Here is a 27,482-nt window from a genome sequence, read left to right as displayed (position 1 = left end):
TATTAACAACTGCAATAACAGAGATAATATTTTTAAAGCTGCTTCCTGGGGTTAACAGCTAAAGGCCATCTGAGATCCCTGCTCCACTTTCCATGATATCATATTTAAAAGAGTGGTGTGGTATCCAGCCCCCGTGGAGAGATGTGTGCCAGCCACAATAACCACAGCTGTGAAGGTTGTCAGGGAACTTTTTGTCAGGAATGAATATCAGGAAAGGCATCATGTGGGTACCCAGTACAGATGCTCAGTGTAGGTAAGTGTGTAGTCATAACAACACAATAATAAACCGATAGTAAATTGTTGTTCCTCCTCCTCTCTTCCACTCCCCACCCCTCAATAATTAAAACCCAAAACCAGTCCTCAACTTTTCTTAGGTTTTCTACTTTTTTCCTATTTTCAGTGTTGGCCTGTGCCATGACTTGAGTTCAGCAAGAACTACCTGCTTGTGCTACTTGTATTCAGGAAGGATTGGCTGGCTCAGTTATCCTGCTTTATGTGACTGCTTAAGAGAACACTACAACCAGTCTCATGTGCAAAAAGGAGCTCAAATCCTGGATTTATTCCAGCCCTGTATTGACTGCAGGTATGGCTTTGTTTGCAGCCTGGCACTTGGAAGTGGTGTTGCAGTTTCCTGGCTTCACATCATCAGTTTTAAGCTTTCATCCTGCCTGGAATAGAAATGTTATCTATATTTTAGCAGTAAATAACAGAAAGGAAAGACATCCTGGCTATCCCTTCCACTGTTTTTCAGACCAGTGTTCAGCACACCAAAGGCAGGGGTCATTGTGTGAGCTTCCCTCCAGCTCCGGTGTTTAGGCCAGGTAGGCTGGGCTAATGGTTTACAGCAAATAGCAGCACGTTTCTAGACTAAGGGAGCAAAACAACAGGTAGATTGTGTGTCATTGGAAATTGTGTCACTGCTGGAGGGTGGCCAGCCAGTCTGCTTTCATTTTTATATGCTCATGGTGCTGTAGACCAATTTACAATGCCAATGATTTGGCTTTTGTCTATTTAAAAGATGGATGAAATCTAAAGAACAACCAATTCCAGTGACCTTTTAAAACTGCAGGGTATCTTTAGGCTGCTGAAAATAAGTCCACTCTTTGAAAATCCAGAGCTATTGTCTTCACACAGAACAGAAAACATAAGGGCATAAAAAAATCCTACCCCATATTCCTCATCTTATTCTGTGGGAGTTATTCTTGAGCGTGCAAGACCCCACACATTATTCCTGTGGGTGCTTACATCTGACAGTCTCTTTTGTAATATGTCTGGTGTTCAAATTCTTCTCTTTTTAATAATGACCTGCTTTTATTCAGAAAAAGTTGAGCTACAGCAGCCCAGTCTATTTTAGATAACAAAGACTGCTTTTTGAAACTGAACTGCGTGAATGCTTTTTAAACCCCTCCTTTATAATGAGAAATCTGATATTCTTAAAAACTTTAGGTTGTACATTCACTGTAACAAACCCCTTGCTGCTACTGTGCTGGGGGTTTCTTGTTTTTTTAATAAATTGTTTTCCAAATAAATAGCAAAATTCCCCATGGACACTAGGGTAGTGCTAAACATCTGGCTTGTCTCTGTAGACTGCACCATGTGGAACCCGAAATATCTGGTTCAGTGCTGTGCCTGTCTCCCAGTTATATTAAAAACATCAGCTTTTCTTGGAGAACATTTGGTAAAAGCTTCCTTCATTGCTTTAAGCCAATTCCCATGTGGATATTACTCCTTCAGACCGATGTGAAATTATTCAGATTACAAAAAAGTTGTCAACATTTGTTTACAGAACAAAACACTACATTGCAATAACAAGTGTGGGACAAGGAAAATTCCAACAGCATGTAATACATTGTAGTTCTAATTTTCCCCCCACATTTCTAGCTTTAATAGAATATTCTCTGGTCTGGAAGACTAATTGTTTTTTAATAAGAAAAAGTTTTTATGTTACTGAATTCAATGAACAGTTCTCTCCTACCTAAGCAGACAAATGCCTGTCATGTAAGTACAAAACACAAGCCTATATGTAACTAAGATCTTGATTTTTGTCCACATTTCAACAGCTTTTTGCCAATAGGACTTGGTATAGAAAAGTGAGAGAACAGAGTTTGTGATGATAAGGTGGAGCTATGTGGTAGGGGAAGCCCAACTACTACCTTTTTTCTTATGTTTGCAATTTTTGTTGTTAATGTTAGAAGGTTAAAGTTTTTTCATGGCCACATTCCTCACACAATCTCCTTTGTGCCTTCGGGATGTTTTGACCCTACTCCAGAGCTAGAGACTCTTCCATGGACATCATTCCAACACCTACCAAAATCCAGCTGGATGTGCTTCTGGGGTGGGGAGGGTTTCTGAAATCAGCTGTACCATTGATCCAAGACACGATGCTTTTTTTTTTTTGCTCTATCAGATTAATTGCAATGGCACTAAATTGCCACTGACGCTGACCCGGTTAACAAGTGCCAGGGATGTCTCGTTTCATCTGTGGTTGAAAGGAAGCTCGTGTGTCATTTTATAGAAAACATGCATTCTGTAAATTACAAACCCAACAGAAAACATTATCTGCAGCAATAGGACCTTTCAAAACCTTCTGAAAGAGACTCACTGAATCACAAATTCTCTGCAGTTGCATTGTCTCTGGTTCAATCACACAGATTAATGTGATCCATTGCTCTTATCTGCACCAATTTTATTGCATTATATGTATGTCATGAACATGGTTTGTGGTTGAAAAGGGAATTGTACTGCCACAGTATGAGAGTGAAAAAGCATAATTAAGAGACAAGTCATGAACATCCTTTATTATGGTCTAACAGCCATGCTAATAGTCTCGCTTTACATTTATGTGTAAAAGGTACTTCAAGAGGCAATGCCTTATGAAATAAATTTAATTTTGACATTAGGATGCTGTTATAACTTACAGAGCCTGTAGATGACTTAAAAAGGTTGTCTGCCATATACTTCTACTTAGAGACACAAATAGAACCTTGACTGGTATCTTGACTGGGGTCTAACTTTTAGTACCTGGTGAAACAAAATTTTTCCATTAAAAGAGCTTTTCACCGTTGTTTGCAGTGGGGGTATTATCAGTATATAAATTGTGACAAGAGGATTTCACCCAGATTATTCATTTACAGAAAAACCCATACATTAAGCTAGAACATCCTTTTCCTGGAAATATGGCACAATAGAAGGGAGAGAACTGGTGTAGGTATGAGCCCCACACCTGCATTTTAGAAAGGCACATTCTACCTTTCCTTCCACCCATCTGTTCGTCACCCAAGGACTCCTGAGAGCTTTTTTTTTGCTCTGCTTCCTGTGCCTATGGAAACAGAAAAACAAAAGAAAAATGAATGACTTCTGCGTGAAATTTCCTTCCAGGGAACTAACTGCAAATTACAGTGGTTATTAATACTAGTAATTCAAGTCTAATCAGGGAAAAGTAAGTAAAAACATTTACTTTGCATCCTACAATCTATGTTGGGGCTGGAAAACAAGGACTCTTTTTCTTTTTTTGGCACTTGTTTTCATTTTCTTGACTTGTTGTTTGTTTAAGAAAATAATGGAAAAAGGGAAGCCATCTCAGGAAAGAGAAAAACTTTCTTGTCACCTGGGATGCAGAGAATCAAAGGTGAGGTCCAGGGTGAGAAAAGGACAGAGAAAGGTCTCCCATGTCTGAGATAGGTGCATCTACAGGGGATGTATGGGATGTGGGCAGTTGCTGGCTTAGGTTTTTAGCTGGGAGTTCCCCTTGTGGGCAGAGCTTTACTCCTGACCACTCGTGGTTCCTGATGTTCAGTGTCAAATTGGCCAGTGTACTCCATTTCCTATGCTATTGTAAGTCTTCTCTTTGCTTAAATCATGCCTTATGCCAGTGGGAGAAATTGAATGTACAGTTACAAAGTCATCCAAAATGGTTTTGGGCAACCAGGTTCAGTGCTTTCATTTAAGCAGCAATTTTATTTAACAGATGGAAAGTCAAATGAGGAAAGTACAATTTCCAGTAAGATTCTGGTGAACTTTGAACAGGAATGAAAGGACAAATGGTAATAATCTTATTCTTGCCAGAAGTTACCTTGCTCCACACCATAAGATGATACTATTTAGTGCAAGTAGAGCTTCGTGTTCTGATCCAGCACCGATTGACCTGTTCTGTTTGGAAGTCAGATTGAGAAAACTTATGTACTGATCCTACCAAGAAATACTTCATTACTTTCTACTAGGCAATATATTCACTCTGTTGTTTTCTGTAGAACAGATACATATTTTAAATAGCATTCACCCTCAGCTTGTATTTTGCTAATTTTGTGTCCTTCTATATTTTCTATACCTTTCTTGCTGACTGACCAAGATTAGCAGTGCAGATATTTAGCAAGCTTCCCTTCCAACAGTGTTTTATTTTTATTTAGGAGTTTTTACTTTGTATCCACTCAGTCTATGATTCTCATGAGCTGCGTCAAAGGCTCACCACGCCAGATCCTGTCTTCGTGACATTTTTGGAACTGGTGCACTCCAGAAATAATAGTGAGGAGTTAAAAATGCTATCCAAGAAGACTCTGTAACAGGCAGCTGCCTAGAGAGGCTGCAATCTTCATTAATACAAAAAGGAATAGCATTTCTTAAATATCAGAAAAACTAGGCGGTGACTATCCTTTGTATCCCATGCAAGCCATTACGTATATTATTTTGATGGAGCAGCTTTGACAAGCTCCTCAGATGGTTTAAACACAATCGTTATGCGCACATCTGACTCTGTTACTGTTAAGAGGCTCAGTTGATTTATTAGTGCAGTATTGCCTTACACTTGGTTTATTCTTTGGACATGTTTCCGGAGGGTTTAGTTTCACAGTCTCTTGGGCATGGCATTTTGTTGACTAGCCATCATCTAAACTTGGCCAAGAGCAATCAGATGAGCTTTCCGCCCAAGCTCTGTAAGCTACATCTGTTCTCAATAATTGACAACACAGTAATCCTCCCCCAAAGCTCCTCCTTGGGGCATGTTGTATCCTCACTTGCCCTGCAAATTCATCAGTTGCTTGGCTCTGCAGATCAGTCACCTGCCTTGTGCATTATTGCAGCAAAACTTCCAATGTTGTGGACGAGGAGATGTGGTTGGAGAGAGAGAGGTGGCATCATGAGCAGCAGGAAAGCAAGGCTGTGAATATCAGGGAGCATTTGGCAGTACTGAGAGGGTGCAGCTCAGACAGCACAGGCCCACAGCAGTTGCCCTGTTTTTCCCATTAAAGTGGAAGCATCTGGATTTCAGCTGGTCACATTTTCTGTACAGTTTTTGCACCATGGTAGAGTTCACGTCTCTCAAGAGGACATTAGAAGAAACTGCAGAGATTCAGTCATATTTTCTGGTTTTTACTGCCATGAGACTTAACCTAAGGAAGAAAAAAGAAGTGGGTCACAGGGGAGCAGAAAAGGCTGTGACTTTGCTGAGCACTGCTCAGCAATAATGAAAACATCCCCAAATTATCAGCACTGTTTCCAGCACAAATCCAAACCACAACCCCACAGCAGCTACTGGGAAAGAAACGAAGGACCCCAGCCCAAACTGAGGTGTTTGCATTGTCTCTTTCTACTTTTATTAATGGAATTTTATGTGACAGTGAGATGGCTGAAAAGCAACCTGATGCAGTGGCTACATAAATTTGGAAAACTCTTCTTGAAATCTCTGGTATAACCCGTGTACTATAGTGTGTCCAAATGGATTTAGTGTATCATAACGCTCCTAGAAAAACAAAGGGACAAAGAAGATGGGATTGCTAAGGGAGACATTAGATTTCATTTCACACTGGTAATAGTTTAGAGATGTGTGCTGAGCAAAATGTGATTCAATTCTGCGGCACTTTTCTTTTTTATTGCTGCTAAGTGATTTCAATATCCAGTCTAAAGTGATATTGAGAGTGTTCGATAGAAGGGGGATGAAATCAGGGAGCGCTGGAGGCTCAGAGGAGGCCACAAATCTTAGGTTGACTCGCCAAAGCCTTTCGGAGCCATCCCACCTGACCTTAACCCATCTTATTTAACCTGGAGGCTGCTGGTAAGTACCTTGCAATGTAAGATATGGTCTGGTGTTAAAGGGAACTATGTGGCTAGATTGCATTTTGGACGTCAATTGATGCTACGTAGTTATGGCTTTGGCCGTGAACTTACCGCTTTCAGAAACATTCATGGCTTAAAAGTTTATTGCCCAGCTGTTGCTGCCTGATGGACATATCATAACTAGGAAATGGTTTAAACCCTGTAACCTTTCAATTTATGGCAGCTGAAAGCAGATGAAGATTGCTACACAAACAGGGAGGAATACCTGTAGTCGGTGGTCACAAACATGGTACTTGGGCGCCGCTTCTCAAAGCTAAGGAGCTCCTCTCTGCTTCTGATGAACACGTGGCGAGAAAAGGTGAGTGTTGTTATTTGTTCTGCATATTTTACATTGCCCATGATTGGAGTGATTTCTCAGTTTCTTGAATTTTAAGTCAGCTGTTAAAAATGTGCTTTGTATAACAGTGTACAGTGTGGGATCCTAAATCAGGTGATAATGGTAGGAGCCTGAGGGGCACAGGAGGAACCATTGAGAATCTGTATTTTGGCTTCTGCAGTTTTTGGGCATAGAACTGAGGAAGTGTGAAATGAGGGCAATGCAGAAAAATACGTCAGGCAAAGGCAGTTGCTCAGTAGGTGCCCACATTAGTGAGAGTTTCACAAATCTTTTTGTTTTCAATGTAACAGGGTTACACAGAAAAACAAGTTTATTTTCTGCAAGAAAAGGACTCAGGAGCTACACTGCATTGTCCCCGCTATGCTTTTGGAATCCTTTATATTTCTAGGCGTCATCTCATTTTCTCTAACAAAATACTGAGTCGCTGATAAAGTGCCATGAAATTTAAAAAACAAAACAAAACAAAAGCAACCAACCTTTGAGAGGATTTTAAATTCATGTCTTGCGGTTAAAGAACCTTGGCTTTTTTTCTGGAATGGCTCCTGACTGATGTGTTAGCATAGAGTATTTTCTACAGTTTCTGTGGGGCTCTTTGAGAGCAAACTTCTGCTTTTGGTCTTTAGCTGCGTAAATATTTTGGTTTAAAACTGGTTAGAGTAAATAACGCCCAAAGCCAGCTGTGGTTTGGCAAAACCTTCCTAGGGCTTAATTTAGTCCATGTGCTGCGTTTCCATTTGAATGCGTAAATTGTGCTGCCACCTGACCGGATCTGCAAGGCCGTGCGAGAAGGAAAAGTGAGCTCTCAGCACTTCCTCCATTAAAAATGCCCTCAGCAGCACGGTGTCATTTTGGCTAGACAGCCACTCAGCTTCCAACAAGTCTGCTTTTCAGAACCTCGACAGAGGAGGCAGCCGTGCCCTGGTGTCCGTCGGTGGCGCTCCTGAAAGGCGTGTCGGGGGCTGGCAGGGGAGCAGGGCATCCCCTCTCATCCTGCCTTCCCCACCAAACAGCTCCTGGGCACCGAGGAGCGGGGGCCATCTCTCTTGGTTTCCCACTAGGCCTTTATGTAACCTGACAGCTCTGGCAGCAGACATGGCTTCTGCACAGTCATCAATGATTGCTTCTAAAGCTTCATTAAAAGTGCAGAGCACACCGACAGCGCTGTGCTCAGATTTGAAGTGGCACGCTTTCATTTTTTTATATGTGAGCAGCTACTCTGCCTAGCGCCGAGATACTTTGCATACAGCCTGTGCAATAATTTATTGGCTTCCATAGCATCCAGGGACCTTATTTTTCATGAAGCGGGATGCATTTGTAAAATGCGTGTTGCTAGTATTATTATTTTTAATTTTCTCTTGGCAACTGAATTTTCTGCTGCAGAGAATAATGAAACGAGATGCATTTGCTGGATTCTAGTTTACTTTAAAAAAATCACAATGGCAATTTACATATGTTTCACCCTCACATCCAGACTTTCACTATTTACCATAACTGGATTAGATTCTAGTTATGTGCAGAACTGACTGGAAAATAAACTGGCATCCTGATTTGCATTCATTCTGCACCAGTGGTTCCCCTGTCAAATTTGTTCAGTGTGGCAGATTTGGCCAAGAGCTGGGTTTGTGTATTACCTGTTACTGCAGGCAAAAGCCTCAAGTATGTGTTGGCCCAAATCCCTGACGTATATAAGGAACGACATGTTGTTACCCAGAGAATAGGAATATTGGAATTAAACTGCACTTAGTGCTCGGAGTAGAAGGAGGCTGGGGGGAAGGTTTGTGCCCAATAGCCAGGAGCCCTCATTTACAGAGTGTCAAAATGGCTGCTGAATGCAGGGTGACCTCAGCCTGTGATTTCCAGGTGGCTTCCTTATAACTATTCCTGCCCTCCAAGGCAGACAGGTCGGGTTTGGGGGATGCCAACTGCTTGTGCTTTGTCACTCCACTCCCACTTGACCAGGCAACAAAAGAGTGGGTGTGTTAAAATCTTCCCTTCCAATTGAAGGTGTGTGATTTCGGGGACAAACCTTTTAATTTATCTGTCTTTTCATGCTGTTTTCTCCTCATGGATTTTGTTCATAGGTGTAGCTTACTATGGACAACAGCACTCAGTGAAAGTTAAGAGACAACCGCTGGTACGTGCTTATAAAATATGCAGTAATGCTCAATGTTCTATGCAAGGAAAAGATTGTCTTTCTGGACTTATTTTCCACCCTTATTTTCCAGGTTTGATGCAAAACCTCTCCTCTCAGGCCTAATGCCAGACTCCCATTCTGGAGTGTCTTTTATTCTTTGCTGACTCCTAAGCAGAACCCAGTCCTGTTCAATACAGGACAGGAGTTTTCATCATGTACTGCAGAACGTACTGCTTGGACAACTTAACTCTTCAGGAGTTAAATATTTGTTTCACCAGCCCTTGCTGACCCTGATGTGGAGAAGTTTAACTCACCCTTTACTCTTCTATTCACTGTTGCATCCATGAGCTGTCACAATCAAACCCCATGCCTAGGCCAACACTATTATCTCATCAACAGATTGGTGTTGATATAATTGCAACTTATATTTATAATAATAATTATTCCTCTTTCCATCTAATAGAGATAGAAAAGGACTCAGAGGTCCATTTCTGAAAAATCTGGGTAGATTTCTGAAAAGCCAGAACTAATAAAATAGGATATAAAGCTGTGCTAACAAAAATATCAAGTTTTTGAGAAGTAAGGTAAATATAAAAGTGACCTGATCTGGGCTGACCTGAAGGGAGAGATACAGGAGGTTTTGCTTCCATGCAGATTTATACAGAAGATAACACAGCAATCAAAACAGTAGCAGCAGAGAAGAGAGGTAGAGGTTTAAATGGGATTTGAGTGTCCCTGGTGGCTTCAGAGGAAAGTGAAGCACTTCACTTGTGTTTCAAAATATAAATAAACTTGCTGAGTGTGTCGCTCCTCCAACTGCTCATTCTAAAGGCTGCAAGAGGCACGTGGGTGCTGTGCATCGCATCTGCTGGCTCAAGCAACAGCGGGGCTGGCGCATCCGTCTGTCCCTGTATCTGCCAAGCAGGGTTTCCCACAGGCTCTGTAATGCCTTTTGGAGGGCTGGAGCCTGTGGAAATTTATAAGTGCCTGAGGATAATAGTGCAGCTAGTGCCATGAGGTGTGCACAGCTCTGGGCTGTGATTCCCAGGGAAGCCTTCGATGGACTTACTAAAAAATCCCTTGACTTTTGCATTATTCTCTCACTAGAGGTGCTTAGTAAGTGACATTGGAGATTAAGATAAGAGGAAAAAAAAAGGCGTGAGAAGCTCCTAGTACTTACCTCACAAAGTTTGTACAAGATAGTATTGAGCTATGGCCCTCTAAGGGTCAAAAGCAGGAAAGTTATGAAGTAAACATTAGAAAATGTTTAGAAGAAAGAAGGCAGATGTGCAAAGAGGCTGTTTGGGATAACAGCACTCTATTCCATGAATTAACACTCAACTCTTTCTGTCCATCCCACACGGGCAGTCCAGCACCTCTACTCCTTTCCCCAGTGAAAGGTTTCCAAGGCCACACAGCAAGGCCCCAGCTCTCTCATGTGTCCATGGCTGGTAACGTGCAGCAGTAGATTGGTTTGTGCTCTTGTCACACTCCTCAAGGAAATGATGGCTTTGGTACACTCACTTATAGATTTAGTATAAACCTGCTTGTGTCATCCACTCAGGCTGCTCTGAGAGACAGGACACAACTCAGGGCTGATGCCAAATAATAACTGATGTCTGTCTCTACAGAGCTTTCACAGGCATTAGGGACAGAGGGGCACTCATTAAACTCCAGAGGATGCCCAGGTTTTCACCTGTTCAGATGCATCTATCTTGATGAAGGGTTGAAAAAATATTTAAATTAATCATTCAGAAAGATCTTTTATCAAGAGGCAAAATAGATCTAAATTTACTTTAAAAGTCAGCTTGTTATGTTTCAGTTCCTAGGAGCAGCAATTGTTTGCATACAGCCCCTGAGCAGTTGCACATCTTTTTAACACATTATTTAATTATCGTTTGTATAGGAGCTCCTGGCCAGCTCCAAGCAGATACAAAAATGGTATTAATTGTGTAGGTAGTGCACAGGCAGAGTATGATATAATTAGCAAAAAAATGAATATGTTGTATTCATAAACATCCAGAAGACTCAGGAGATGAACACATTAGTAAAAGCTAAAAAAGCCAACCTGATAAATGGTGTGGTAATGATGTTTTGATATTATCTCTTGGCCAAGTGACCGCTTTAAGAGAACCTGAAGATCTCCTGAGTTCCTAATTGACAGTGACAGATTGATGCTAATTAGATAATCATGATACCAGTGGAAAATGAATTGATGGGGACACACAAAACCGGTGACATGCAAAAGGACACCAGGATAGGCTTCCTTAAGCAGGAGGACGCTTCAGTGAGTTGAAAAAATACCTCTTATTGTTCTCATTTCTGCTCTCTGGGTTTTGGTTTTGTGGCTTCTTTTAAGTATATGGTAATTCTCTTATCCTTTTTATGTTTTATTTAATCTCACGGTCTCAGTGTTCCAGCAGGTTTAAACAGAGAACATTCCTGTGACCTGTGTCAGAGAGAAAGTGTTTTAAATTTTCTAAACCTTTCCTATTATAAAATTTCCCTTTAAATACCTGACATTATGCAGATAACCTGTACCCAGATTAGTCTCCTATCAGGGCTTTTTGTTGCTACTGCTTTTATGCAATAAGCTGTGCATGAGCAAAATTTTACTTAGCCATGAAGATCCTCTTAATGTTTCCAGCATAGCAGAATATTGCAAAGAAATAAAACTTCCAAATCGCTCATTTCGCTAGACTGTGCCTTCACTTGAGGCCAGCTACTAGAATATAACCTTCCTGGGGATGTGCCATGGCCAAGAGGTACCTGGTGTATGAATGTACCCAATAAAAGCTGTTGCTAAGGTGTTCCCATGGTCTAGAAGTTTGGCCTAATTTTCTCTGGATGCAGCACAATTTCGTGTTTCTTTAATTACGTTTCAGTCACATGTATAAAACCAGTCCTTCAGAGTTGAAATCACTGCTGCTTTTGATTCATCGCACAGGGGCACGTTTTAATTCTCCAGGAAGGTTAATAGCTTCATACATTCATTGTTTAAGTAATTCCTTAAATCCTCAATGCTTACATGAGCAACTTTACTGGCTTATACTTTCTTTTATTGAAATATATTAAAGGAAATACCTTCAAGCCTACTTCATTAAGTTTCCTTGTAAAATGCTGTATGCTTCAGAAAGAAAGAATACTAATCTGTAATACTTGTTTTTAAAGGGAGACCTCAACTCTTTGCTCAAAAAAATTGCAGTAAGTATCTCTCAACCTCACTAAAACCAGCAATAGGTGCTCCTGTTCTGATGCTGCTGAAGCCACTGAAAAAAAGACTTCCCTTCCTCAAAGATCAGTGTAAGACCAGGACTAGAATAAACTTAATAAAGAAAATGTTGATTCACCAGCCTTTTCCCCTCAAGTTACGATAATGTTACTCATTGCTTGGGAAAAACAACAATCCCCATAATTCCCAAGAATTAGATTTTTTTAATTATTATTGTTATTTTGAGTATACAGAGATGGAACTGCAGCCTGGTAGAGCTGAGATTGCAGTGGGACTCTCCCTGGAGCTGCAGAGCTGCTCGTGGAAAGCTGCATCGTTTGAAATGGTCCTGTGGGTTCCTAATGAATATAATTGCTTTCCGTGGTGGTGCTTGGGTTTGATTCTCTTGCTACAGCTGGTTTAGTAAAATTCATTCACTGATGATGCTGGGCAATCTACCTCAGTGAAAATGTATTGATTTCCTGTAAGGTCCGTTTTTGGAAATGTTCTTACACTGTGTTTTTACATACGTTTGCTCATAATTTAATTGCTGTACCTTTAAGCTACCACTCGTGCTGACACAGCTTAAAGTGCCATATAAAGCTGTGAAAAGGTCCTTCTGCAGAGAATTGGAGTAAAGATGGAATTAAGGCTTTTTAAAAGCTAAATTCTTTAGGATTTATGTCAGCTTGTTGCCTACACACTGTTGACATTTTATCTAAACGAAGTGTTGACTTCATATTTAAGGGTTTATGCCACTAAATTATTAGGCTCAGTAGGTCAAATGGTGCATATTCAGGAGTTTTAAAGGCATTTTCACAGCTGAAAAAAACACACAAGAAAGAGCAGCTTAATGTCTGTTTTAAAACTGTTAAACCTACAGAAATTCCTAAAGCATAAAGTGGCAAGCATTGCTGCTCGCTGTGCTTGGTCTGCACCGAGGGAAACGGTGTGATGGAACACTTCCGATGAGGAAGGGAGGGAAGACAGTCTGAGCAGAGGAGAACACAGCAGTGATGGTCACTGTATGAAAGATGATTAAAGCAATTACTAATGCACTCTGTGCTCAATGGATATCTGACTGTGACTGTCTCCCATTGATTCTCCCAGACAGTGGCAGTCAGAAGCAATGCCAAGCACCTCCTTTTCTGTGGAATTTATTTCAACCTCATTATTTATTTCACTTCGTGAAATATGCTTCATATTTTACTGCTTAGAGAAAATGAAGAGGGTAATAAAAAGCTGGGGGTGAACAGCAGTGGCTTCCTCTACTGAAGAAAGATCTGTTGGAAGTGGATATTGGACAAACCTCCTTAGCAATAAGGGCGGGTAGATCAATTTTTAGAAGGCTGGCAGTGAACACTCCATATCTCTAAATCTTGGAAGCTGGGTCTGGATACCTTAGCTGAATATATACTCTTCTGTAGCCTAAAACTCCTTAGATGTGATGTAAAAATCACTGCATGACATTTTCTGATCTCTGTTATATGGAAGATCAAATCTGTCGATCACACTGATCCCTTTGGGTCTTAAAATCTTCCAATTTATTGCAAGAAAATTTACTGCCGTTTAACTGCTATGCTTGGGGTACAGGTCCTGAGAGCTTCACACACCTCTATTGGTTTACCTTCAATTCCTGCAAGAAGTTGAGAATGATGTTTAGTTGCTTCCCAACTGTATGGCTTTCATTTAATTCATAGTTTTTCATTACAATTTCTGGGTCTGTAGTTTTTGTCCTAATTATTTGCTGTAAGACTTTATTTCAATTCTGTATCCTCTCACCTTAGAGGGTAGCAAACAAGGCCTGTGGACACTCATGCTCAACTCATTCCCAGGGATTAGGATAAAACCCACGTGAAGTTACTTTGTTTATTTGTATTTTTAATCCGCATTGGGTACTACCTTTAATGCTCAGGTTTGTTTATTTCCCTTGTGGGGTTTCTGCTTGTTTATTTGTTTGTTTTCTGGTGTCTTTAGTACACCACACGAGCCATTGTTGAACCCCTTCATAGTTCCTTAGTGCAGCACAGCTCCCTGCTGAATTGGGATGAGCTGGCTGAGTTAGCTGAGAGAAGGAAGAGAGAAGGAAGAGAGGAATCGCGTTTGGCAGCAGCACACACTTACTTTGGCTTAAGGTGAGAATGACCTAACGTTTGTCATCAGTTGTTTATTCTCTTGGCCTCTGCTGTGTGAGGAGATCGAGTTGTGGATGGCTCCACTGGAGCTTTTCTTGTTAGTGCCACTGTGTACTTATGGATTTGTTTGGCACTTGGTGGGGAAGGAGGAGAGGTTTATGCAATGATCCTGGGAGATTTTGTGTCTTCAGCGAGGAGGAGGTTTGCACAGGAGGAAGTGCCCAGGGAGTGCTCACTCTCTGGAGCAGCACAGACTCTTCTCACGGTCACGAGACCAAATGCAAGTCTCAGGACAAACATTACTTTGCTGCTTTACCAACCATACAATATGTACAGGTCATTACAGGCCAGTGAATTACATAAACAAGCACCTGGGTGGAACCTCTTTGTTTTGCAGGTATTTTGTGATAAACTGGTCAGTCTGCAATACCAAACTTGACGAGGAGTTGGGTCAGATCATAAGGTAAGAGAGAAACTTCTCTTGAAGAAGCAGCTGGAATCTTTTTTTGGTCGAAAGTACAAAACAAGATAAATACCATGTTACCTTTAGGGTCAACTGCCTGTGTGGACCCCTGTCAGGAGTGTTTGTAACATTTATGCATCCTGCACAATTTAGGATCAGAGGGTTTTTTTTTTGCTTCCCCCCCCCCCCCCCTTAATCTTGCTGTCAAAGATAAACTGTAGCAAAATTGGGCAGCATTTTGATTGCTGTAATCATACCTACCACACTTAAACGTTCTGAAGTGTTCTTCATCTCCTAATTTTCAACTATCAGTAGCGTTTAGGACCCACTTTGCTTCCTCTTGAAATCACAGCTTCTGAAACAAAGCACCACGAGAGGTTGTCAGCAGCCTTTTCAACTCTGAACTCCTGGTTTTCAGCACCTCAGTAATATTTTTTGTCTCTTCCTTTGGGGGAGAAGAGGACAGGAAGCTCTTTTGGATCATGATGACTCCTTGTTCTTCTCTGATTATGCTAAAATTTCAAGGATAACATTAAGAAAGATGCCCTAGAAAATTACTGTGCTGATTCCTTTTCTAGTTTAATGGGCACTAACTACTAATTGCCTTTGTAAAACCTAGCCTAAACTATTTTTCCCTCCACCTTTATTTTATCAACAGATTTAATTAAACTGACCACAAAAGAACCCAGAAATATGAGTACAAAAGATATTGGATTTTTTGACAGATATGAATTTGTTAATTAACCTTCAATTCAGCCACATTATAAAAATGGAGTCTTTAGTACACATCTCTATTGCTTTTTATTAAAACTAAGGAATTAGAAAAATACCAAGTGTCAAAGAATAGATAATAAAGCTTTCCGCATATTGAAACAATATTGGTAAATGTTACTGATATGCTGTTTATAAAAAAAAAGGAAATATAGGGCTGAAATTCTAATGAGAATCTGCACTGCTGAATCTCTTTCTGATTGTGGGAACAAAGCAATTTATACTCTTTTCTGGAGCTATTAAAATTGTTTCTTTTCTGTCGTATGGTTTTGCACTTAGGGTTTTTTCAAGTTCTGCTCCTGTGGGTCTGCTTTCTCCTTGTTTCTTATTGGAGTGATGAGGATCATTCGAGTCAAACCCATTAACTTTCACATGGTTTTCAATCAAGACCTTTGCAAAATGCCCAATTTCACAATGGCTTTAATGGAAAATATAGATTGCTTCATATTTGATTTAGACCTCACCCCTCTGCTTGTTTTCTGGTTTTTTTCCCCTCAGGCTATGCAGCTTTGCATGATTTTACTCAGTCTTTTCTTGGTATAAGCATGAATGTTGGACAATTGCTCTGCCTCTAATTATTTTAGCACTGCACTGAAAGTCATTAATGTTATTTCTAGTGATGCACTTGCAGTTGATATCCTGGAAATTAAAACATTCAGTGGGAAATCCTGGCTCTGCTGGAGTTAAGGAAAAATCTCCATTGAGTGAACATATTTTCCTATCTGTCTAGGCATGCAGGTCTAAATAGAATTAGATCCTGGTTTGTCTCCAGCTCATCTTTAGTAGAGATATTAACAATCTTTAATAGAAATAGTAACTGTAATTGTTATGGGTGACACATTACAAACTGTTAGTTTACTCTTACCAGGGAAATTCTCCTACAAGGGATTCTCTCCTGAGCCAGTCCAGTTGAAGTGGAAGTGACAGTCCTGCCTAGTGATCTTATTTAAGGAATTGGGCTGTCCTTTCTCACTGGTGTCAGAGCCAATTTCTGCCGAGGCAGTAATAGCACCTGCAGCCAGGAGAGTTTGATAGGGCCTGGCTTTCCTTAAAAGCATTTCCCAGGGTTATTACTGTCTTTTACTATTGAGTGCATTCTTCAAATACACTTTTCTGCAGGATCCAGACACTGCAGTATTTACCTAACTATTAAACCAAGAGTATACGATTCGTGAGCAAGTGACAGTGTGGTTCTGATGGATAAAGTGGGCTTTTACTGCAGAAGAGGTGATTTCTACTTGTGTCTCTTACAGGTGTTGTCGCTGCCTGAAAGGAAGAATAAACAGACAGGGAAGTGGCTCTATAGGTATGATTTTTCTTCTGAAGTGATTTTGTTGTTCTTTTGGGCTGCAGGTGGAAGAAAATGTTTGTTCTTTCCAAGTGACCTAAAAGCATCTGGAAAAGTGAAGATAATGGACTCCAGACAGTTTTTTCCAAAGGCTTATACTGAATGTGACAAATATTTATGATTGCATCACTCAGGCCTTATGAAAAAATGGAAACTCTATTTAATTTGTGTGATAGTTTTGCTCTCAGAGCTCTATTTCCAAGGAACCCTAACACAGTAATGGGCAGGGCTGGTGATGGGAGTGATTCCTCTCACCCATTGTGAGTTTTTGGAATGTAGTATTTGTGTGTAATTTATAAAAGTATGGTTTTCACTCACTAAAGATGTGTCTTCCAGCTTCAACAGGTCTAATACACAACTACACTTCTCAACCTGCCTACAACCAAACACAGAGTTTGTACATTGCAGAGATTCAAAAGAAGGGGAATAGGAATTATTGTCTAAATATAAGAGAAATAGATGAATTTAAAAAATAAAATAATTAAAAAAAAAAAAAAAAAAGAGAGAAAAAGAATCTAATATGGCCCAGTGATCCTTCTTAATTTACAGAAGGTTTCTTCCATGGGCTCTTTTTGTGATGCTTTTCCTTCATTTTGACCTTCTAAATTTTGGCCTGAGAGCATCCTCAGTGCACAGTTGATGAAGTCATGCTCAGAGGAATGGTAGCTGGAGGCAGCCTCAGTAGGAAAGCCCTTTTTCACTCACTTCCCAGTTTGTACTGGATGTTTTAAGAACATGATAGGCATTTCTTCCTTTTTTTTTTTTTTTTTTTTTTTTTCCCCAGTCATACCATGTTTCAAAAAGGCCAGCTTGGTTTCTTGGGTTTTCATAAATGTGGGTTGTTGGGTTTGTTGTCTTTCTTCATTTCCCCGGTGAAAATCTGATGTCACAAATGCATTCCGAGTGTACACAAACCCTGCGAGAAAAGAGCAGATTTGTTTATTGAAAATCATCACCGTGTTACTTTTTGTGGCAGGGAAGGTGTAAAGGCAGAAAATTATTCAAACCCCATGTGTCCTGACTGCAGAGTGAATTTGGAGGAATGCAGAGCATAATAAACCAATCCACTCGCTAGACAGTATTTTTAGTCTTTTGCTGGTTTATTTCATTATTTTCTTTTAATCCCATTTCCAAGTCTCTCCAGCCTCTCGAAGGGAGCATATGGGCAGTATCCAGATATCACAACGATGTCTTAATATCCAGCTGCTATTTGTGTGCAAATGGGGACTGGCTGCATGGCTGGCTGGAGTACCCTGAGCGAACCCGCTGCTTCCATAGAAATATTGCCGGATAATTTCAGTCAATCGCCTTTTAATTGGGATAGTTGCTGATCCTTAACATAGATAGCTGAGAAGTCAGGCTAGCAGAGAGAAAGCAGATTGAATTAATGGAAGTCTGGAAACTGTTTAGAGGGGAGGAAAGGGAGCTCACCCTTTCTTGTCTGCCTTTACAGATAGAGGATCGAGGTCACAAAAACTCTGTGTGGGTTTAGCATCCTTGAAAACGCCAGGAACGGAGTAATTGGATGACTGGTACAGGCTGTGGGTGCAGCTCTTTCATCACTGCCCTCAGTGAATGGAATTCTTTCCCTTCTACATTTAAATCTAATCCAGACCTTCAGATTTCACTGTGGATGGTTTCACCTCTGAGCTGAGCAGCAGCCCGAGAGGTAAGGTTTGGATAATTGGAGCAAATCATTCAAAACCCTTTTCAAAGCAGTGCATTATGCATGCACCGGTTTTAAAAATGGACAATTATAAAGACACATCTTTTTAAAAAAGTGCTTTTGTAGTGAGTAAAACAAAATGATTTCTTCACGCTCCTGTGCAAAATGGGTGGCTACAAAGCATGTGCATAGATTTCTGGAGATAGAATACAAAGGGGGTGATAATAATAACCTTTTTCTGTTGCCAGAGAGTCTGCACAAAGATTCCATCAGCATTTTGCACAGTGTGATAAAAAATGTGTTAAATCCTCAGCATCAATGGAGGTTCAAAGTGAAACAGAATCAAGCAGAATAAGGTGCCCATAAAGAAAAGAAATAGCTAAATGATATTAAGGAAGCCAAGATAACTGAAAAAATTAACAGCACAATAGCTTATAGAGTCTGCTTCTGCTAACAAAAGGCAATCTTTAGTGCCCAGTGTCTCCATTCAGTCTGAAAAAGACAGGTAGTTACATTCTGGAATGAACAAAATAGGAAAGGCAAGATACAGTCAGGGACTCCAAACTGCCTTGGGCATCATTCCACATCATGGTGTTGACAGAGACAGGGAGTCCCTCTTTTCACTAAGAAGTCAGAGTTCAAGTATCTTAACTTCAAACTTTAAATTATCAGTGTAAAACCATGCTTTTCCTATTTTGTTCATCTCTTGCTTCTCCATGGGAATCATATTTTGGAGACTTTTTCCCATGAAGTCTCCTGCTTTGTATTTGTGGTTAAAACCAGCTGAGACAAAAGTATTTTGGGGGTTGCTTTTTGTTATTTTGCTGTTTACAGCTACAAATTTGTCTTCAAAAGCAAAGGTCAGAGGGTTGTATTAATTAGAAATACTTCATAAACTGGTATCTCAGAGCTCCTCAAGAGCCAGAATAATAAAGAACAGACTTGCAGAAAAGAAGGTTAAGGGGAAGATGAGAAAAAACTTAATATACCTTTTTCAGACTTATTCTCTTATGTACAGAGAGGCTTTAAACCAAGCAAATTAAACCTTAACATGGTTCACCTTCGAGCGCAGGGCATAGGGAGAGACACCTCCTGAGGTCACTGCGCTACTGCAGCAGCCCAGTTAGAGCCAAAGTAATTTTGTTTAAATTCAAAACATGTGCCAGCAACACATGCCCATCTGCCAACCCTCTGGCTGAGAGTCAGGTCTGCAAAAGTAATATAAAGATGCAACTCCTTGCTTCTAGTCTGCTTCTTTTTTTGCCCCTTCAGGTACCTCTAAGAGCTTTTCAGCTGCCTGGATTAAGTTCTCCAACAACACGAGAAAATAGGTAATGAATGCAGGGGGACAGAGAGGCAGATTAAAAGAAAGAGGGAAAAAGGCAGCGGTTTGTTGTTGGAGAAGAGATGGAGATGGATGGAGGCTCTTGTGGAAAGGCCTGGGGAAGGAGGAGGATGTTACTGAGCTGGGGGCTGAAAGACACTAGTACTGATTATTTTATCAGTATAGAGTTAGACACAGTTAAATATCCTGATGGACCTTCAAATGTTTTTGGCAGTTCCGCAGCGTTTGCATCTGTCATGAAAATAACCACGCATTCCTAGGAACTGGTAAACGTGCCAAAAAAAGAGGCAGTCTCCTTCATTTCTCCTTGTTTTGGGGCTTGTTGTAACTCATGTTCCAAGATGATGAATTAATTGTGTCTTCCAATGCTACAGGTTGACTGCATCAGGTTGGATGAGTGTAAAATATCTCAGTGCGGTAATTACCATATGCTTCAAAGAGGCTTTTCTGCATATGATGTGATGTATATATGGCCATAAGTAAACAAGAAAAAGTACTAACACGTGACTTTTTTCAGGAGAAAAACTTGCATGGGAAGCAGAATTAACTGTTCTGATGGACAGGGAAAATATGGGACAAAAAATACGGAGTCAGAAGTGAGTGCTGGGAAGTGAGAGAGGCAGAGAGGACGTAGCAAAGGCCTTGCAGATGCTGACTAATGGATGGTGAAAATTGAACCAGGTGTATCTTCCAGGAGAAAGAAGCAAGTGTAGGTGTAAATATGCAATTTTCGAATTTTTGAAGCAATTAGAGTTTTAAGTTAAAACTGAATAAAATCGCTGTGGAACGTTTAGCAGGCATTGGTGCACATACAAGTTCAGCCTTGCATGGACAGAAATAGGTGGAATAAGGAATAAAGAAGACTTGTCTTTTTTAATCATTTGGGTTGCACTTAGTGGTGCTGGAGAATACAAATAAGGAAGGGATTTCAAAGAATCATTATGATTAAATGAATGAAAATAGTATGCTAGGATTCAGATTGGCAACTTAAATAATTTTAGAAATGAAACAAGAAGTGTGAAACTGTGAAGGCGGGGGAGGTTTTTTGTAGGGGTTTTTTGTTTGGTTTAGAAAGGATAACTTTTTTTCCACAGTTTGGGCTACAGATGGGTCTCATGGGATTTGCTTTCCAACATAAGGGAGATATTCAGGCTTTCAGATTTCATTACCACTTTCTTCATTATTGTGCCTTGAGGAGCTATAAATAACACATGGCTAATTTGTGAATATGGCACATTCCAGGGGATGTGTGTATTTTAATCAGGGCACCTTCTGACATTTGGTAATTGGTTTACAAATTTGTTATATAATTTCATGAGTATTAAGTTGCTAGGAGGGAAAAAAAAAATCTAAATTTATGTGGTCTAAAATCTACCCTCATTGGGCCCCCACAGCAGCTGTGCTCCTGCTGTGTCAACAAGTACATAAACTGGCATCCATTTCTTTATTTCTTATAGTTTTAGTAAAGTAATCGGTAGCTACATTCTTCATTACATCTTTTTTTTAATTAAAGCTTTTTTGTCTATGTGTGCATATATCGCTAAACTGCTTTTAAGATGCAGGTAAATTTTGTCTGGTGAGAAATTGGGTTTTGTGTTGGAAGGTGGATGTTTGTTATTGGAGTGTGTTTTTTAGGCCTGTTTGTAGGAACAAGTGTTCAAATTGTGAGTTTGGATGCTGCCAAAGTCAGTTCTGAGGCTGTTTTGTGTAATATTGTTCTCCTTCAGGTGGTGCATCCAGTCCCTGGAAATGGGCTGGGTTATGTCTGAAATAATAGAGATAAGACATGGATTAATACGGAATATTATCACCCATTTTTGGTATTATTGCAATCAAAGTACAGACAGACTGAAAAGTCATCTCATTTAAAATCTCAGTTGTTGACTCTTAGTTTTCTCTCTGACTGCATTTCCAAAGTGTCCTTACTTCTCTGGCTGTACTTATTGCCACACAGCATTTAGTGTGTTAATTAACTGCTAACGAACGGATATTTGAGCTATAGACTACAGTGCTGTGCTTGTTCATTTATATTATTACTCATCAGATAACGGCAATATGTGCCAAACAGCAGGATCCGATGGGAACATCTGCTAGTGAACAGCCACGGGCAGAAGAGCAGCTCACAGGAAGAAATTCATGCCAGTAATTCACTGAATTTTAATTTTAATTACTCGTTTTGGGGCAGGCCGTGGGTCATTCCACCATTTCGTGAAAGGCCATGGGGTCAGTCCGCCATTTTGGGTAAGGGTGTGGGGTCGGTCCGACATTTTGTGACAGTCCGTGGGGTCAGTCCACCATTTTGTGACAGGCCATGGGTCACTCCACCATTTTGTGACAGGCCATGGGGGCAGTCCGTCCCATTTTGTGACAGGCCATGGGGCCACTCCGCCATTTTGTGACAGGCCATGGGGTCACTCCGCCATTTTGTGACAGGCCATGGTGTTGATCGCTGCCATTCCAGTGTGGACCAGAGGCTGAGGAAGGCTCAAGGGAACGGGGGAGGAGCAGTGGCCGTCCCATCTATGCAGAGTTTGCCCGGTTCCCCTCTACTTCCCACCTCATTTTTTTGAGCCAGTCAAGCATTCCTCCAGTCTCCTACAGATGTGGTGCAGGAAGCTATTCATGGATAGGTAATTTAATCTGACTGACAGGGGACTCCATGTTCTATCTCCCCGTGTCCCACTACTTTAGGGCAGAACTGACTTAAACCATAGCTACAAAACACTGAGGTGTCTCATAAGAGTTAGAACATCCCAGAAATGCTTCTCTGGCTTCCTTTGTCACTGAAGCCATGTTTTTCTTCCAAAGTAATCAAAAACATTATTTACAAGTGTGTTGTACTACAGCCCCCTTAAGTCTTTGGACTTGAATCCTGTCTTATTAGCAGCAAATAATGTTTCCTAGAAGCTGAAATAAGGTCCACAAGTTCTTGGAAGCTGCCTAGGAATGCATGGGCACTGGGGATTTGTACCCTTCATATTGTGAGCTGTGGGTAACTGATAAGATCAGACAATTGAGGGGGAAAAGAAGATCAGCCCTGAACTGGAATTCTGAGGACTTCTATGCTCGTCCTACACATAACCAATGCAACATTAGCATTTTTAGACGGATGATGAGTAAAAAAAGTAGTGTAAGAGTCCACTAAAAACCTTTCTGATTTCTTCTCCCCAGTTTTACTCCATTTTTGTTGCAGCAAGGATCCCATCAGCTCAAGCTGCAGCAGCGGGTATGAAGGTGAAATCTGTCTGGCCGGCCAAGTATCCCTGCTGTCCAATGCACAGCTGCAGACAGGGCACTTGCTGCCCCATATGCCAAGGAGCACAGCCACCTGTGGCATGTTTTAACGTTAAAAATGCCAAGCACCTGCGACAGGTTTTGGCATCTGTCGCTGCAGCATGAATTGAGGCAGCTTGGGCTGTGTGAGGCTGGCTCAGACCAGGCAAGGTACCAAAAGTTTTGCCTTTCTGTTCCAGACATTCACCTCTGCTGGCGTGTGGAAAACCCTGCGAGGCTCCAGGTGCTGTGGAACCTGTGTTTGCCTTCTGCACAGTGCTTCTGGAATTTTAGGACGTTTAACATCAATGGATCCCTCTGCCACTGCACCAGGAGGAATGATGAGGGTGCCTGAAACACTCGTGTTGCTGCAGGGACAAGGATGCAGGAGGAGCACACTCAGAAGCCAGGATGAGAGTCACTGCAAGCAAGGTGAGTGACTGCAATACCATGCCATGTTGCCCAAGAAAAGTCACAATTCTTTTATGGTGCTTGGAGGAGATTCTTGAATGTGACTGGAGCCTGTGGCTTGGGAACAAATGGGAAAGGGGTATTTCTGCAGGGTCTGGTGGGTGACAGCTCCTGCGCTCCTGCTGAGCCACAGTCCTGGCTTCTCTTGTTGAATTCTGGAACCAGCCCCTACCCCTTTGAACTCAAGTGTGGTACAGCCTTGCCAGCAGCCCTGGTGGTGCTCTTTGTCAGGGATCTGGATGTGGTTTTCCTTATTTTTTAATTTTTTTGTTGTTGTGGTTTTTGTGCATCACAAGGCTGCTTAAACAGATTGCTTTTGAGGATTATAATCTTCCTTACAAGAATTGCTTCGCTGTAGTGTATTTTAGACAACTCATTTAAGAAACCATAGTAATTTCTTATTTGTAAGAAGCAGCGTGTCCTCTCTTTGTTAGCTGTGCTATTTATTAGCTTGAGTTCCATACAGACTCCCTTCCTTCAGTCTAGGGTTTTCTGGAGAAAAGGGCAATACTGATAATAGTGTTTTGCAAATAGGTTTTGTCAGTTTGTGGGATCTTTGAGGTTGCCCAGGCAGCCACTGGTGGGTTGTACTGGGCTGGATTCAGCTACACAATACTGTAATTCCAAAGATTGTGAGGGTTTGGTTTTTTTCTTATTATATATGGCCATAAAATGGAGACTTGGTCATAAAACAGAGACTTTCCCATAAAGTAGATTAAGGAAGATCTTTGATGCTTTCATTCAAAGAAAGCTCTTCCAGAATGTGATCATTAACAAGATGGTGGTGTCACGTTCTCATGACGAGGTTCTGACTGAGCAGATCATTAGAGAGGAAAGGATCAAAGCCACTTCCACGTGTTACATTTCGGGTGGGCGTGAGTGTGTCACTGGCAAAAAAGCTTGAGTAGCAACCTTCACAGGAGGGGAAGCTCACTCCTCCTGCCTTTCTCTCCTTTGCAATTTCCTTCCAGTGAGTCAAAAACTGGAATTTCAAAGGCCTTAATCCAACTGCAAGGGCTTAATTATGATAAGAGCCTTAGACATCAGAAAAGTTGTTGGCACTCCTTCATTACTAGTGGACAAGACCCAAATACCATGTTAAATCATAAAGTGTTTATTTCTTACTGTCTTTCCAGTAATCTCCTTGGTCTTAAAATGTTTCTTTTTTTTTTTTTTTTTTTTTTGTAAGGGTGACTTATCTAACAAAAAACTGAATAAATTTACTTAGCACAGAACAAAAATTTCTAGCCAGTGCAGTAAACCAGGAACTTATACTTTCTAAATTTTACTAAATTAGTTTTCTAATTAATTTAATTCTAATTTATTAATTTAATTCAAATGTTTAAAGCTAATTTATCATGTAAACCCACAGTCTTTCTCTGCCCTCTATCTACTGGTAGGACATTCAGTGCTTTCTTCCAGGGGTATGGAATATGTAACCTAGAGCCCAGTGGCCCAGAGAACTGGTAGATACTGATCTCAGGGTCTTCTGCAGGCAAGAAAGGCCCTTCCACTGCTTGATAAAGTCTGGTGAATGTGTTGGATTGCCGTTAATTGCGTTCATTTCTAAGTGGGGCCCAGCTCCTCGTGTATCTCCAGCAAAGCAAGAGCTGCACCGAAGTTGCATTGTACAACAGCATTGTAAGACGTGTGGCCAAAGTGCTTCTCAAACTTTTTACAGATACTCCAGCACATTTGGAGCATTTGACAGAAAAGAATAGGCAAGGGCAACAATGATTGATCCGTGTTTTTAAGAAAAAAATTGGAGCCATATTTCCACCGGGGGCTTCAGAGGGACATTGATATATTTATCGTGAAAGAGCTGACGAGCGCCAGCCTTTGCATCACTAAAATTGTAGCCTGCTGCAAGAATTTACAGCTGGAAGGGAAGATTCATAGCCCCTCTCTTTATTTATTGGAAAAATCTCTCGCAGCTGAGTAAAGACATAAATATAAAATTAAATCACAAAAACTACTTTGAAGTAGCGCTAAGGTTACTTCTTGAACCTACAGGGCCAGGACAACATAAAACTAATGCTGAAACACAATTGAGATCAACATTATTTGCTCGTTCATTATGACAAACACCACTTTAGAGCTAATATGTAAAATCACAGATTATTTGAGAGTATTCTTGTATGCAGTGCTTAACAGGAGGACTCAAGGACAGCACGTTAGATAAAGGTACATCCATGAATTTCTGTCCTTATGATTTATAGCTTTCATGTCACTGTAAAATTATTTTTATAGTTCATTTTACCAGTGCATGGTGCAAGAGAGCTTTATATGCTTTTGAAAAATAGCTTCATAAACAACAACAGTCTTTGATATAAGTTCTTTGAGTGCATAGATATGGGTGTGAATGCCTGGATTAGGTTAATATTATTTGTCCTTTTTAGGTCACTGCAGATATTTTAAGTGGCCTCAGCTCCATGGGCCGAGGAGCATTGGAGCCAGAGCAGGTTCCTCCCTTAAGCAGCCAGGAGAAAGGAGGCAAAAGACAACCCACCCCCAAGAACAATTAGTGTTAATGTGTTATTTTGGGTAACGACAATCCATAGTCTCTACGTAGTGAGTTTTCATCTCTACATCTTCCAGCTCTTTATCTCAATTTTGCAGGTTGCAAAACTGATTAATTATACTAGCAACATCAGTATAATTAGTGCTGATTATTCTCCGAGCTTTTTCTTCTTTAATCATCTGTTTAATTTGAACTAAATCCCTATTTATCAAATAGTGTAGGTTTTAGCATCGGAAGACAGTGGATTTTGCTTAAGTCTTTCCACCTTGAACTCAGGCATTGTTATGAAAGCTTTGGGAATACTTCTGTGGGATTATACCAATTCTAACTAGATCAGGATTTGGCATTTTTAAAGTACCTGGTCATTTGTCAAATGTTTTGATGGTATAGCTAGCACTTTGTTTAAAAATCTAGGAAAAAGAGATGAAGAATAACATCCTGGAGACTCTCCTAAATTCCCTGTCATATTTACCCCGTTACTCCAGAACAGAATCTATGTTAAACACTGAGGGAGAATAGTTTGTTGGCCAGCCCGGAGAAGTTGGAATTGTCTTTAATCGAGAATTGTCAGGATAAAAGAAAATCCGTGGAAGCAATATGTGGCTGTTTTTCAAAGCATAAGTGAAACAAAATCTGAAGAAATAAGGACTGTACAACACACGTAGATGATGTGCTCTTTGTATTATCAAAGCCAGGTTATGCTGACATATTGTACCGTGACAGGAGAAAAGAAAAAATAAGTAAAACTTACAGTGGGGGTGGAATGACTTAAGAGAGGGAAGCAATACTTGCTTCACCTCAAATATTTCAGTAGGTCTGGAGCTGATAGTTCTCCTCCTTCATGAACACCTCTCTGTTGAGACTTCTCTCTCCTTTCCTGCCCCTCCTAAACCACTGCAAAAATAGTTACTAATGATGATGAATAGGTTTTTTCTATTTTCAGTTTCCTCTATATGAAAATCTTTCTCTTTTATCATCCTCTAACTACTTGAAAAGTCAATGTCATTCTCTGTAATTCACAAGCTCGGGGCATTTTGCCCATTAGGATCTTTTTTCCTTCATCATTTTGGTAGCTGCAGCACCTCTTCTCAAAGTGAAAAGAAGCATAAGGGAAAAAGTCATCTCTTGGTCCAATCATAAACCCCTGCTTAGGTAAGAGACTTGCTGCACCTCTTCTGTAATGGTTTGTCATACTTAATTGGAACAGGAAATACTGGGGCTGTGCCAGGAATATTTCTGTTTGGTGAAGTTATTCCCATGATTCTACCACTAAAGATGTGCTTAATCTTCCCTCTGTTTAAAAAAGGAATAATTTTTACATGGTGACTCATTTCCTTGTTTTAGCATTACCATATGCTGTTTATTGCTTATTTAAATTACATTAATGTAAATGCTGAAGTTTGGGTTCAGTGACATTGTTGAGTGGGGGGTGGTGCATCAATTGTAATATGTGATGTTTAACTGCACTCACTGCAGATTTAGCATGTATTGATTTTTATCAGAGGAGAAATACTTGCCTGGTGAACAGGTTTATGGTGAGAAGGAAGTGCTCATTTTCCAGTCATGATCTTGTGCTCTTTTCTTTCTAATTTTCCATGACTCTAAAACTTCGTTCTTTCTTTGGTATAAGTGCAGACTCAAAACCCAAGCAGCTTCTCCTGTGACTCTTTCCCATTGCAGTCCCAGTTCTGAAGTTCAA

General features: G+C 40.5%; 1 long non-coding RNA gene across 1 annotated transcript in view; it reads left to right on the top strand.

Moving 5' to 3' along the window:
- Positions 1-14,254, top strand: part of LOC126642638 (uncharacterized) — a 63,322-nt gene extending 49,068 nt beyond the window's left edge. The window contains exons 23-26 of the long non-coding RNA XR_007629492.1: positions 401-583; positions 6,272-6,406; positions 8,527-8,579; positions 8,671-14,254. This is a non-coding gene — a long non-coding RNA (uncharacterized LOC126642638). The remainder of the gene's footprint in view (positions 1-400; positions 584-6,271; positions 6,407-8,526; positions 8,580-8,670) is intronic.
- The last annotated feature ends 13,228 nt before the right edge of the window (positions 14,255-27,482 follow it).

This window comes from Myiozetetes cayanensis, unplaced genomic scaffold (assembly GCF_022539395.1).
Source record: "Myiozetetes cayanensis isolate MyiCay16 unplaced genomic scaffold, myiCay2020 scf24, whole genome shotgun sequence".
NCBI classification, from domain to species: domain Eukaryota; kingdom Metazoa; phylum Chordata; class Aves; order Passeriformes; family Tyrannidae; genus Myiozetetes; species Myiozetetes cayanensis.
The sequence above is the reverse complement of the archived record's forward strand: the minus strand, read 5'-3'. Positions and strand labels throughout refer to the sequence as shown.